Raw genomic sequence first — 15,172 nt, forward strand, 5'->3', positions numbered from 1 at the left:
CATTAAACTCTGCCGTCCGCAACACGCATTTTGTGGAGCCGGGCTCCGGTCGGCCGATCGATGGCCTCCATAACGCAATTACGCGAAGATTCCATTTTCATCCATCAATGGCATCCTCGCTCTGCGTGGCGGGTTCGGCCTGACACCTCTCCTGGAGCCGGCGTGCTCCCGACCGCTCAACCTGACACAGGCGGCACGCAAGCTCAGACATCAGCCGTGACGTCACCGCCGAGCTCTCCGGTGCAGCTGGGCCGGAGAAAATCAACACCGTGTTTGTGTTCCCAAAACTCAGCCTGGGTACCATTTGATTTGATTTGATTTATTCGGCTGTATAATCATGAGAAATACAGATAGGGCTACCCAACTAGCCGGAGGCTATTATCAAGGGCTAGCCCTTGTAACAATACAATATGCGATATACAAAACAGCATTAACGATACAGGTAACTTTGGCTAACCAATCTATACCGTATTTCCTTCCCCCTTTTTAGATCCTGGGAACTGCCTGGCTATTGTGTCTTCTCGCCGTTTGTAATTTTATTATTATTTTTCTATTACGTGTAAATCATCATGTAAATAAACAATAACAAAACAAAATGTGGATTTGATACTGCCCCGCCCACATGACGTTTGTTGACATCCCGAGGGCGAGAAAACAAGTTACTTTGGGACTTCAGTCAGTCTTTTGCAGTCCCGCGGCCGGTCAGCTCACTCCTAGGCCAATTGACTCCTAGAAGACTTTTATTCCTAACTTGGCCAAATTCCCCTATTACCATTCCACCAGGTCGGAGTCTGGTAGATACTAGGGTAGAAAGCTTATAAAGATAGATACCATCGAACATCGAAGCATAACTTTCACCTGATTTGTTTGTTTTCCTTGCTTCGTTTGTTCTGTCTTTGGCAGCATATAATTTAAAAGACACTTCTAGATCCTTTTTTGTAAAATTCGGACTTTTTCCATTTGATTTGTATATTATGTTTTGTACTTATTATTGATCATTTGTAAATATAACTTCCGTTTCATTGGGTTATTTAACGTTATGATTTCAACTTATGTGTTATTTCGTTCACTTTGATGATGTATTATTGATTTATTTTGCGACCTTTTCTCTCGGGGAGGCCGCGAAAAGCCTTTATGGCTTCCGTCCTACCCCTGCATGTAGTAATTTCCTGTACTCAATGTGTTTGTAATTCATGTAATACTGTAAATGCATTTAAGTTCGCGGGGATTTCATTTCGCGGTAGCGGGAAAAAGGGACTTTTCGCGGTGGTTCTAAGTTCGCGGCAGCACCATGCACTGTAGTCTCTTACTGCCATGGAAAATTGTTCGCGGTGGTTTTAAAATTGTGAACATAAAACCACCGCGAACATTTCTGCATTTACATATGCGAAGAAATAGAGAACCTAAAGTAAAAGAACCAGAAACACAGCGATGTTTCCCCTCGGCCCAGCCGCGCGCGTAGTGATAAGAGTTTTGGCGTCACCGTGACCGAACTCCACACCCTCTCCGGCAGCAGCTAGCGGTGACGTCACCCTGCCGGATCAATAATACAGACACAAGTGGGGACGGATAGAAACACCTGTTACTTCCTGTTTGCGAACTGAAATTCCGCGAAGGAGACTGCGGACTACTCTCCAAGAAGAGGTTAGGCTCCGGCTGTTTCTTTTTAGTCGTTTTTATCGGGCTTTCTATCTTGTATTGTATTGTCAAAACCTAACAATAACTGTTTGGCTGGCGGACTTCAAGAAACAATACGAAATAGAAAGCCCGATTAAAACGACTTAAAAAAAAAAAAGTATAGCCGGAGCCTAAACAGCCGGAGCCTAACCTCTGCTTGGAGAGTAACTGCAGACGCAGTTGGTTGAAGTTGTCTAGTTTTGCTAACTGATTTGAAAGTTTGTTTACATGTCATGTTCAACTCATATATCCGTCTACGTAGTCAGTTTCTTTATAATGTATTCCAAATGCGAGACCAGATCACTCATACATTACTGTACTGTTATCGTCTAATATCGATAATATTTTGTTGTTCTGTATGTAGCCTCTTAGTATTGTTGTCTATCTAGCTATTAGTTGTTATTGGTTGCCATACATTGTACCTTGTGCGATTGTCGAGCAATAAATTTCATTCATTTATTCATATCAGGGACCTGGCCCATATATGTTAAAAATCGCGAATCAGCTAGCCTCCATAGCAGGCTCTTTGGGGCCTTTTTTGGGCTCATGATACACTTTTGCTGGCCATTTCTATTTGTACTCGGTCGCTGATTGCTGGCGTGCTCTGACTGCCCGCCTCCACAAAACGGCAGCAATCAGCAACCAAGTACAAATAGAAATGGCCAGCAAAAGTGTATTATGAGCCAAAAATAGGCCCAAAAGAGCCTGCTATGGAGACTACGAATCAGCGCTCCGCCCGACAATAACCGCCAGGGTTATTGAAGTCAGCTATGGACACAGCGCAGGTGGTCGCTGTTGTCAGCGTGTACAGCTATTTATAACCACCAATCCTGCAACGCCGGAGAGATGCACACTCCTAACTCCAAAGCGCCATTGATGAAATTTTGAAGTACTCTTACTTTTGTGGCCAGCAAGCAGGGAGAGAGCACGGCGGAAGCAATCTCCGAGCAGATGTGTGGCTTCGACTTGTTCATACGCAACTGTGTAGCTGCTCCCCTTAACGCTGTTAGAAACATGCAATGTGAATAAAAAATACTGTGCTAGCCTCCATTTTGGACGTGTTACGTGGTTGTTTCTTATCATTTGATGGCGACCCTCGCCCGACAATGTTAGTGAGTGTGACGACGACTTGTTGCCTGGATGACTAGCATGGTGAACCGTATTATGCAAAAGGCGGCTATTCCAGTGATGCAGATTATTGATACAGACTTGCCTACAAGCAGATGGTTCGTACAAGCAACGGAGCCGAACCCTACATCTGCTTGGAGCTTACGGAGGACTTTGTTGACTCTATATCCGTCCATTCCAGTGACGAAGCCGCACCCTACATGTGCTCGGAGCCGAACCCTACATCTGCTCGAAGCCGAACCCTACATCTGCTCGGAGCTGAACCCTACATCTGCTCGGAGCTGAACCCTACATCTGCTCGGACCTTGTTGACTCTATATCCGTCCATTCCTGTGACGGAGCCGAACCCTGCATCTGCTCGGAGCCGAACCCCACATCTGCTCGGAGCCGAACCCTACATCTGCTCGGACCTTACGGCGGACTTGTTGACTCCATTCCAGTGACGGAGCCGAACCCTACATCTGCTCGGACCTTACGGCGGACATGTTGACTCCATTCCAGTGACGGAGCCGAACCCTACATCTGCTCGGACCTTACGGCGGACATGTTGACTCCATGCCTGTGACGGAGCCGAACCCTACATCTGCTCGGACCTTACGGCGGACATGTTGACTCCATTCCTGTGACGGAGCCGAACCCTACATCTGCTCGGACCTTACGGCGGACATGTTGACTCCATTCCAGTGACGGCCGGCACGGCGGCCGTGAGACTGCCCGGAACGTCTGGAATGCCAAACACAGCGCAGCCGGATGCGATAGCAGGGTCGTAACCCTGATGAAAGAATCCCTTTCACTCATTCACTTTCAGCACCACGGGGCTGGGTCCTGGGAGGCCGTGTGTGTCGCTTGTTTGTGTGTGTGTGTGCGTGCGTTAATGTGCGTGTGCGCGTGCCTATGTTTGTACGTACGTACGTGCTTGTATGTGTGTGCGCGCCTGCGTGTATGTGTGTGTGTGTGCGTGTCCGTGCTTAGGTGCATTTATGTGTGTGTGTGTGCGTGTGCTACCTCGGAGGTAAAAAAAAATGAAATGATAATAAAACTGACTTTGACGATGACTTTATGATGGAAAATTCACGCAAAACGTAATAATGTGACTAAAATGCCAAAAAAGCGTAAAAAGATTAGTTTTTTATCGATGAAATTCCTTGAGCGCTCTGACAGACCGCTCGCCGGCCGCAGTGACGCAGCTTCAGGGAGGTACCAAAGAGCGTCAGTATGATAATCTCCAAGCAGATCCTACAATGGCATAAGGTAGTACCAAACTGGCCAAGGAGTGTAGTCAGCCAAGAGGTGTACTATACATTTGCAATGTTTGCCCGGTAGCGAAACACACTCCTATGCCGACGTCACTCCTCTGGCAGCTTTTGATACTATCTTATGCTACCGTAGGATCTGCTTGCAGATTCCATTATAGTATGAGTCTACGCGATGGTTGGGTGACAACAGGATAGCCGGGAAGAGTCATCTCAGCTGACACCACTCTTGCAGGCACGGCCTCCGGGCCATTCCGATCATCTATATTTTAAGTGCCAAAATAAATTGGACGGGTTCGGCTTCTCATTAAAGCCACATCAGAAGGAATCGATGCTCGGAAGCGCCATTTGACACATCGATCTCGGTTCAAAAGTGTCTCACGACCACGCAAGACGGCTTCGCCCGGCGGAAGAAATGTTAATAAAAGAAGGAAGGAGAAGCGGTTAAAAGTGTGGCAGGAGTGGCTGTTGGCGCGCTGAGTAATTAGAGCCCGTGGTACCTGAAATGTAGCCTCTACCAGGCTCCGTGGATCGGTAGAATCATTATCCTCACGACTTACTCTTCTGGCTGGCTAACTCCCCTAGCGTACTATAGACTCTATTTGTCCAATTTCTACAATTAGACCACCGATCCACGAAGCCTGGTAGAGGCTACCTGAAATGGCCGGCGGAGCGCCGTGTGCATCCCGGTGCGTTTGATGCGCGGGGAGACAGCGCCAGTCTCGAGGCGCTCCGAGCGGCTCTGCATGACTGATACCGCAGGTCGATAAGCACCGCGCTGCGCCGGTGGGCGGACACTTTCACTTTTCAAGCGAAAGTGTCTTCCTCACAAAAACAGCTGACTACTCTCCGATGAGATAACGGGCCATCAACCCTGGCAGCCCGTCGGGAAGCAAACTTGTCTGAGTCTAAACTTTCACAGAGAAGAGTTCGTGCTCAGTACACCGCGGAGCGGTAATACTAATAGGATAGGATGTAGTTTTCTCTCTGTCTGAGCACTAGAGCATTAAAACTTCCCAATCGCCCTGCAATCGCATTTCCTCCTTGGCTGAAATGTTGCGGACGGAAAAACCCATTTTCGCCGCCCGCGCAGAACGAAGGCCGAAGCCGTTACGTGATAGCCGGAGGGATGCGGTCCTCGCAACGATCGTTTGTTCTGGTCGATTCAATCCTGAACGCGCTCCTGTGAACTTGCGGGGGCACGGAACATTAATATCGGGTGTCGACTCGCGCCGCCCGCGGCGGGCCGCGCTCCGGGCAGCTGATGGATGGGACCGGGGAGGAAACAATCAGGACGATCCCATCTCTCTCGTCCTCGCAGACAAATGGGCCTGGCCTGGCGCGCACAGGGAGCGTACAGGGAGCGCACGGAGAGCGCACAGGAACCGCACAGGGAGCGCACAGGGAGGAGACAATAAGGACGATCCCATCTCTCTCGTCCTCGCAGACAAATGGGCCTGGCCTGGCGCGCACAGGGAGCGCACAGGGAGCGCACGGGGAGCGCACGGGGAGCGCACAGAGAGGAAACAATCAGGACGATCCCATCTCTCTCGTCCTCACAGACAAATGGGCCTGGCCTGGCGCGCACGGGGAGCGCACAGGGAGCGCACAGGGAGCGCACGGGGAGGAAACAATCAGGACGATCCCATCTCTCTCGTCCTCGTAGACAAATGGGCCTGGCCTGGCGCGCACAGGGAGCGCACAGGGAGCGCACGGGGAGCGCACAGGGAGCGCACGGGGAGCGCACAGGGAGGAAACAATCAGGACGATCCCATCTCTCTCGTCCTCGCAGACAAATGGGCCTGGCCTGGCGCGCACAGGGAGCGCACAGGGAGCGCACGAGGAGCGCACAGGGAGGAGACAATCAGGACGATCCCATCTCTCTCGTCCTCGCAGACAAATGGGCATCGCCTAGCGCACAGGGAGCGCACGGGGAGCGCACAGGGAGCGCACGGGGAGCGCACAGGGAGCGTACAAGGAGCGCACAGGGAGGAGACAATCAGGACGATCCCATCTCTCTCGTCCTCGCAGACAAATGGGCATCGCCTAGCGCACAGGGAGCGCACAGGGAGCGCACGGGGAGCGCACAGGGCGTGCACGGGGAGCGCACAGGGAGGAGACAATCAGGACGATCCCATCTCTCTCGTCCTCGCAGACAAATGGGTATCGCCTGGTGCGCAAAGGGAGCGCACAGGGAGCGCACAGGGGGGCCACACTCGCCGGTTTTTACCTCCGTAAAGAATGACGTACTCCGTGAATAGTTTCATTTGGCTGGTTAGTCATTGGGCAATTGAATGAAGACCTTAATTGCACATACACACATACCCACTGGGTTCAGTACAGGTCGTAACAAAATATACATGAATTGACAATACACAAGAATCTTATTCTACTATGTGAATCCGACTTCTTCTCGCTTCTTTGTGATATTGAAAAATGTAGGAACAGATATGCTTTATAAGTAAAGGTTTGTCTAGATTCATGAGGAATATAAATTTGTGTATATTACACTTAGTTTTATGAATTTTGGACAATGTACTTCGTACTAGGTGGCAGACGGTCACTGAAACGTCGGTATTTAAGAGTACTTGCTTGTGTATGAAGAAGTTTGTTATCAAAGGGCAAGTATCGTTTTGGGGCTCCTCTTTTTGTGTGTCTACCTGTGTTACCTGATAGTTGTGGTCAGCGTAACAGCGTAAGAACGGCCGGATGGATGGAGATGGTACTTGGTATGTTCGTAGGTTTGGGGAACACAAAGGTCAAGGTCGATTATATGGGCGTCCTGGCGGCTTTCCTTGGTAATGCAGCGGAACGTCTGGTGTTTGTATCTTTTTTCCTGGACTTGATTTTTTTTAATGCCAGATAGCTTTCAGTCACGAAAAGCGGTGTGGGTTTCTATGGTCCCCCTAATTGCTTTGACTTGCTAGCATAGTTCTGCTTCTGAACTGAAACATCTCGCGATTGATGTAGATGTAATGACAGATGTTCGGGGCGAGTTTTGCGAGTCTCTCGTCGCCAGGCGTATCGATCTGGAGCAGCGGGCGTTGGGGCGCTGCGGGCAGGCAGGCGGGCACGTCGCATCGCGCTGAAACACCTGTGTGCGCCACGGGGAAGGAGAGATGCAAGGGCGCAGGAAAGACATGCCGTCTATCTTAGAGGGGAAAGCAAGCCGCGCCATCGATCGGTTACTGCCTGGAACACATCACAAAGATTCCACATCAAACAGAAGACTTGTTACCGCCTGAAGGTCACGGACGAAGTACTTCTCGCAACTTCTCTGTATCTCCGACGTACACTGTTTTCTTGGGAGAGCATTTTTCATCAATGAAAGGCAGAAATAACTTGCAGTTGTGGACACAGAGTCAGTGTGTCAACTGTCAAGGCAATTACAATCGCAGCGCAACAAAACAGAGCTTAAGAAAGCCTTAAAACGAAGACAAATTTGAGTTGAGTGAAGGCTTTTCACAATCAAAATCATAAGTGAAGCTCGTCTACATTTAAAACGTTTAGAACTAACCGCCGACAAAGGGGTGAAACAGACCGACATCGATCGCTTTCTGCACGGAGCACATCACAAAGACTCGCCTACGGAAAAAATGACTTGTCACGGACGAAGCGCTTTGCCAACTTTTCCGTGTCACCGATGAGCGATAGTGAAAATATTATTATCCATCAACGAGGAAAACGACAAAGGCGCGCTCTAGTATAGTAATTTATTATACAGTCCCTCAACAAAAAACTGAATAAAGTTTAAGACAATGACAAACTTAAGCTGGTTAACGGCTTCTTAGAAATAAAATTAAAGCTTTTTGTGAGTGCTGCTGTTAAAAACGTTTTGCAGTACAACATTGTCTTGGTCTTTGTTCACAAGTGATAGAGGATGAATAATAAAATCTAACATCAGTCACTATTGAAAGATAGTGGATGTTGTCTGAAACGTCTGACCATTTTCAAAAATTTCCAGCTGCTTTATCAACTTTTGTATTGTGTATTACACTACCCGTTTTAATTGGGGTATAACAAAATATAAAAAAGGTGGAAAAATAGACAAGAGAGACAATAGTTTTTTTCACTTTTTTTTTCAACATTTCAAATAAAATACAACAGAAGAAGGAAAGAAAAAGGGATGTGGATGTCTAATTGAATTTAAGTTAAGCTAGTCTAAATGCAAAATATTCAGATTTAGGACAACTCAGACAACATATTGTTTACGTAGGCAAGCAAGCGAGCGAGGGCGAAAGTTGTACTCTCTAAGTAGAGGTTAGGCTCCGGCTGTTTTTTAGTCGTTTTTATCGGGCTTTCTATTTTGTATTGTTTCTTGAAGTCCGCCAGCCAAAGTTAGGTTTTGACAATACAAGATACAATACAAAATAGAAAGCCAGACAAAAACGACTAAAAATCGTTAAAAAAACAGCAAGCAGGCGAGCGAGTGCGAAAGTTGGGCCCAGCTTGAGTTTGTGCGACACCATCTAATCCTGGCAGAAAGAACGCGCTAGCTCCAGCCGTCATCGCATCACGTAGGCGCGCTCTGTCGTGTCGCACAGATGAAAGGAAAGATCGGGTCACGGCGGGGCCGCTTTTCTCTCGCCGCTTCCTGACAACCGCCTCTGACGCGCGTGCGATCAGGTGGCTCTCTACAGACGGCACAGGTGATCACTGCGGATCCCTCCCCGCGGGGACCGAGCTTCAGTCGCCGTAATTGCACCATACAGGAACACCGGCGGGTCGGGTCCGTGTGGACCGCGCGCTCTCGGGAATAACTACACAGGACGCGCGCACAAAGCGCCCCGTTTCATCCCCGTAAGAAGGGAGGAAATGAAGAATATGAAACGCTTCCTCGGCCCACAGTAGCCTGAGTAGGCGTACTTCTTTTGGAGGTGAAAGTAGATTAGATACCTAAAGGATGGTGAATGGTTTGAGGTAACTTTCCACAAGTCACCGAGCCCTAGATTCGAGATACGAATCAATCTTACTACGATTTTAAGACGTTTCTATCTCTGAGTGTAGTATGGTGTGCCGAACGTGGGGGTCGAATAGAGAGTTTCTTTAAAAATTCATACCGTGGTGAAATTTCTAACGTTACGTGTTGCCCTTGCACTTAAACTTTCTCCCGAAGTTGAAAAATGTTGCATTGTGCAGACCAGACGCCAACACTAACCGCTCACCTGGTGTATTTTTTCCAGCACAGAACAAATTTACAGGTGAATATTTTCTGTTCTGGTGCGAGCCATCGGGCCTAGCTTTCTCCAGGCCTTCATACGGAGGTACGGGGATAGTAGAATTCGGCACAAAATAGGGAAACTGGTCAGGGTAGTACACGCTAAGGTTAGTGGCTGTGCGGCCGGTCAACTCCTTTCGTAGCAAAACTCCCCCGGCAAATTATTCTCCCTATATAACAGCCAGCGAAGCCAGTCTGGTAGAGACTAGGCGGGCCGGTGTGCAGCTGTGGTACGTCACTAGCCTCTACCAGGCTCCAAATGTAGCTGGAAAAATAGTAGAAATTGGCCAAATGAGATAGAAAATACGCCAGAAAATACACCAGAGGAGTTAGATGGCCGAAAAGCAAAGCTTCCTTAGGTCACAAACTGTATTTTCTGTCTTATTTGGCCACTTTCTACTTTTTTCCAGCGACCTGTGGAGCCTGGTATAAGCTAGTACGACCTGTGGAGCCTGGTATAAGCTTACAGCGACCTGTGGAGCCTGGTAGAGGCCGGCTAGTGTGTCACCATACGACGTGCCCCGGGATTGATATGCACAGGAGCGACCTGTGGAGCCGGGTATAAGCTTCCAGCGACCTGTGGAGCCTGGTAGAGGCTTCCAGCGACCTGTGGAGCCTGGTATAGGCTAGTACGTCCTGTGGAGCCTGGTAGAGGCTATTGCGACCTGTGGAGCCTGGTAGAGGCTAGTACGTCACCATGATACGTGACCCGGGGATTGATATGCTCAGGAGCGACCTGTGGAGCCTGGTAGAGGCTAGTACGACCTGTGGATCCTGGTAGAGACTAGTACGTCACCATGATACGTGCCCCGGGGATTGATATGCACAGGAGCGACCTGTGGAGCCTGGTAGAGGCTAGTACGTCACCATAAGAAGTGCCCCGGGGATTGATATGCACATGAGCGCGTCAGTGGGCCGCGGCAGCATCTCATGCATCCTGCCGCCTATAGATCATCGCAGAGATCAAAGCGGCGATTCCGGCGGTGTGCGACACGCAAGGCTGTGCGGATTCCCGCCCAGTCACCAATAATGCGCTGCCGAGGAAGGCCTTAGCCTTTATCGCACCAGGAAATCTGTCCATGTCATCACATGTAGCTGTTTGGAGAAGGCGATCTCTGACAAGCGCTTCATCAAAAACCGCACGGGCGATGAACGTGCCGGCAGCAGGTTTCAAAGACAATTTTGATTTGGCGCAACGATTTCTCGCCAGCTTTTGAAAAGTAAACAAGTATAAGGTAGGCTGGAGATTGGGGTTGCGCGTCGTGGCAGGCGGATAACACCTTCAGCACCAGGGACAGGGACGGGTGCGGAGGTACATGCCGAGGAAATGCCCGCCAAAACTGCCGAACGCTCCGCTATTTTTAAAACTTTTATCTTATATAGAGAAGGCACAGTAGTGTACGTGTCGGCATTTGCCTTTTATGTTTGAAAGAACCATACATAACCAAACATAAAGATTACAATCTACCGATTTGCAACTTTCAAACTCCCCTTTCAGGAAGAGCAGCGTCAGCACCATGGACAGGGACGGATGTTGAAACAAAGGCTACGGAAAGCTCGGGAAAAAAGGCGCAAGCGTTCAGCAAGTGTTTTTTTTTAACACCCCCCCCCCCCCAAAAAAAACTATAGATTTCATTTGCTGTGAGGACACTGTGGTGTTGCTTCCCACCTTTCAAGTTTGAAGAAACCATACATAACCTTACGTAAAGCGTTAAGATAACGATCCACCGATCTACATGTTTGCAAAACTCCCCTTTCATGTGGAGGCGCACTGCGCCACTACTGGTGGCCTCCTTCACGCCAGAACCGCTGAAACGATCCAGCGACCTTCCTGTGACATTGTTGATGATCTCAGTTGTGCCGAGGGAACGCGACGGTTCCGAGTAAAACGCAGGTTTGGCCAGGATTTCACGGAGAGTCTTCGTGCGCGCATACTTTCCCTTGGAAGTCAGCCTCCTGTGTACACCTTTTGGGTGACTCTGGGTGACTGGAGTGTTTCTATGGATTTGGGGGGGCTGATTTTCTTGTTTCTTTACTCCTTATTTACCACAAAACACAAAACAATGTGTTTGTTTTATTCGTTTATTCTGTCCATAGTTGTTTTAACAACAAAAGTGTGCCATTCAGCGTTGTCAAGCGCTGCAACGCACTTAGGGATTTTTGTTGGATCAATCAACTAACAATTATAATCGTTATCATACTAAGAAAAATGCAACAAAGTCCTTAAAGCGGGAGTATGAAAAAGAGACTGGTTGGCAGCTTGCCGCCTTAGCGTGACGATGTTTGCTTGCGCTCGGCAGGAGTGACAGATCGCCCCGTCACGTGTGCCCGCCGGCCGCCTTCCCGACGATTGAACCCCTCGCCTCGGGGGGCGGAAGACGAGGATGCTGTCTCATTAAGATTTCGTGCTTCTGATGTTGTGACATTTTGTCCTCCCGCCATTAAAAGCACTTTACTCCGTCGCTATCGCCGCCGCCGCGTGATGGGCGGGTGCCCGGGGCGATGCCGCCATTAGCATAATTGTCGCGCTTTAAAGCTGATATCCCGAGAAATATGACTGCAGCAAGTCGCCAAACATCGCAAAGTGCTACGGCAGCAAACTTGTGTGGGACGAGGCGATTTATTCTGGAGCGGCAAAACTTTTTAAAGCCCTTTTTTGAAAGCTGTATCAGCCTGAAACTGACAGGCTTTAGATCATAGCTTCCACAGACTTTTGTTTCTCCACATCAACTTTCCCTTCCGAAAGAGTACTTTTTAAAACCTTCCGCAAACTCAATTTAGGTATTTAGCTACAGCAAGGGGATTAAATTAAATATAACCACCTTGGCTTCAGATTCTTTATTTGTTACGGGGTTAGGCGGTGTGTGTGTGTGTGGGGGGATGGGGGAAGCGTGTTTGTCTCGGGACCGAGTGGTCTTGAGGTCGAATCCGGCTGCCGTGCTACCAATCTTGTGCCCTTGGGAAAGGCACTTTACACGACTTTCCTTACTTAACTCAGGGTAAAATGAGTACCTGGCTAGGGCCGTCCCTTGACTAGGACGTTAGATGGAGGTCCATGTATGGGGAGAGCCATACCCCATGCACGTTAAAGAACCCCCACACGTGTGATGGTGCGGTGTGCGATGGAGCAAACCCTTCTGTCTGGAGTTGGTGATTCACTACAAATCACCCGGACTGAGGCCTGGCAAACCTTCGTGCCGTATCAGCCATACGGTGAATTACATCATTCACCATGCCCCGGAGAGGAGATAGGCGCCGCCAGGGGACTAAAAGCCTGTTGAGTCAGCATAACATGTTGTGCTGCCCCTACGGCTGATTAATCAACTAATGATGATGAAATGATGACCAGGTTTACAGGATACCACTGTAAGTTTTGAAACATCTGTGTTTCCTTGCAGTGACCTCTCGCCACAACATCATCACACCTGCGGATATATGTTGCATCTTGTATTGACTATGGTTTCAACCATTGTTCTTATCGCAATGTCAAGAAGAGCTTCTTTATTGCGCGACAATTGCAACAGGTACAATGTAAGGCAACTTGTAAATACATGACAGTTGAACTACATGTATTCACTCTCACTCACTCACTCACTCACTATTGCTAATATCAAACAATTGTGAAGAACTTATCTGATTTGGAAATAACATAATAGACAATCTAGCTAATGCTGTGCATGATAATACTTTAAGACTATACAAGATACCAAAACCTCTGATTTTGACTGAACCTGGAATTTATAGGCCACAAACTTAAATGAATTAACAATACCCTTTTCCCTTCTTCTTGCCCACAAACAACATCTTAACACTAAGTACGTACCGGTAAGCACCTTGTCTGTATCTTCCCCACGGCCAGGAAGTAATGACAGGTAAGTCGGCTGAAAACCTGTGATGGATGCCCGACATGTCTTGTGCCCATCTTGCATGCTTCTTGGAGAGAATAAGACGGCTTTCGCGATAAGCCAAGGATTTTCTTAAATGCTGTGATTGACAATTTATCACAGTGAAACAAGAAGTGCAGTACTTTGTGCGACGGGATCGTACATCATCATGTGTTGAGCATGTTTGGTTTGATGCTACCACAGGATGATCTGAAGCCTGGACTAGTTGTTCCTGTAGTTTATCTTCGTTATTTTTAGAGTTATCTTGATTACTGATCAGCCCCTAAAGGTGGTTACCCGAACTTGCTGTTACAGACATTCATGGTACAATCTACTCTGTGGTTAGGTCTTACATTCAAACAAACAAACAAATAAAGAAACAAACAAACAAATAAACAATAGATAGAATCCTGACAGACACATGTGACTAACACTGTCCTCTCAGAACACTTGTTCAATCAAACGCACAGAAGAAGCCACTTGTCTACAAAATGTTTACCGTGTCAGGTTTATAATATCTTAAGGTTGACATATAATGATATGTTGTGATATGAAACCATATTGCGCGTTCAGGTCCCAATGGGCTATAAGCACAAACCAGGCAGTGCACGGCAGGTACCGAATGCAAGGGAAGCCGTCTCACTCCGTCTTGATCTCCCTCCCGTGTAACAACCATCCACACTTAATTGAATCCCTCGCTACAGGCTAACTCCTCCAAATCAATTGCAGGTATTACCGCTGCAATCTCAGCCGCCAGTCTCGCGGTAAGTGCAGCGCGATAATCGAGACCAAAACCGTGCCGGCGCTAACGTCGCTTTTCATTGGCTATCGGGCGTCGGTGTCATCTCGCTGATTTCTCGCCGCGCTGCCGATACCACGCTCCCAAGTTTGATCGAGGCCTACTAGCTATCAGTCTTAATTCATATCCCCCTCCCACCCACAACAGACAGTCGCCGGCCGGCTTACTTACATCGCACATTCCCATCCCAGGAAAATAATCCGCCCAACATGCTATTAACTCTTCTCCTGCCCGCCGGGGCGGGTGCCAAATCCACCCAGTTGTCAGGATATTTCTCATTCAATAGATCAATTCTGGGTGGTGAAAAGCATAACTGGTGGTGTTAGAGACGCCGCAGCAATCCTGTCCCGGAGTGGGTGATTGTCATCGTGACGAACAGGAGTACAATGTACATTCATCTCACAAATTGGACATGTGCAGGTATTTCTGGTATCTATTGGTACCTGTACCTAAAAAACCTGCACCTGTCCATGTACTAGGTTTATACAATGTAGGTGTATGTGTTTTTTTGTTTGCTGTTTCAACTGATACCTGTGAAATGCATTCAGCAGCGTGCACTCTTTGGTGCTCGAAGAACTGATCTTTGCAGCATTATCAATCACAGTGGGGTCGGCTGCCAGACACACATTATGACAAAGAAACATACATGTACAGACCGAAAACAATATGTCTTATATTTGGAGGCTTTCAATTTTGACAACACTTTCTCTTCTCTTTCTCACACCTTGGTGCTCTAGGAACATATCCATCGAGCCTTATTTGATGACCGTGTGTTCGACTGTCAGACACACATCACTACAAACAAACATACAAGCCCAAAACAACATGTCTCACATTGGGAGGCTCTTAGTTACGGGCAGCCAGCACGGCCATTAGGGATTCAGTACCGCACACTCCCAGGTGCTCGAAGAACTGATCCTTGTAGCGTTATTGATGACGGTGTGGTGTGCTACCAGACACACACCATGACAAACAAACATACAGACAGAAATCAATACAGGCTTTCAGTTTTGGCAAGGAGGTTTGATAAAACCTCCTTAGTTATGGGCTGCCAGCCTGGCCATTAGGGATTCAGCACCGTACACTCCCTGTGCAGTCGCAAGAACTGATCCTTGGCGTGTTAATGATGATGGTGTGGTCGAAATGCCAGACACACACCAAAACAAACAAACAAACAAATGCAGACATGAGACATTAAGGATTCAGCACTGCA

The 15,172-nt window shown here is 48.2% G+C and overlaps 1 protein-coding gene across 1 annotated transcript in view; it reads right to left on the minus strand.

Moving 5' to 3' along the window:
- LOC118420821 (TALPID3 protein-like) overlaps window positions 1-15,172 on the minus strand; it is a 122,664-nt gene that overhangs the window by 90,800 nt on the left and 16,692 nt on the right.

The sequence above is a fragment of the Branchiostoma floridae genome, chromosome 1, assembly GCF_000003815.2.
Source record: "Branchiostoma floridae strain S238N-H82 chromosome 1, Bfl_VNyyK, whole genome shotgun sequence".
Classification (NCBI taxonomy): Eukaryota; Metazoa; Chordata; class Leptocardii; order Amphioxiformes; family Branchiostomatidae; genus Branchiostoma; species Branchiostoma floridae.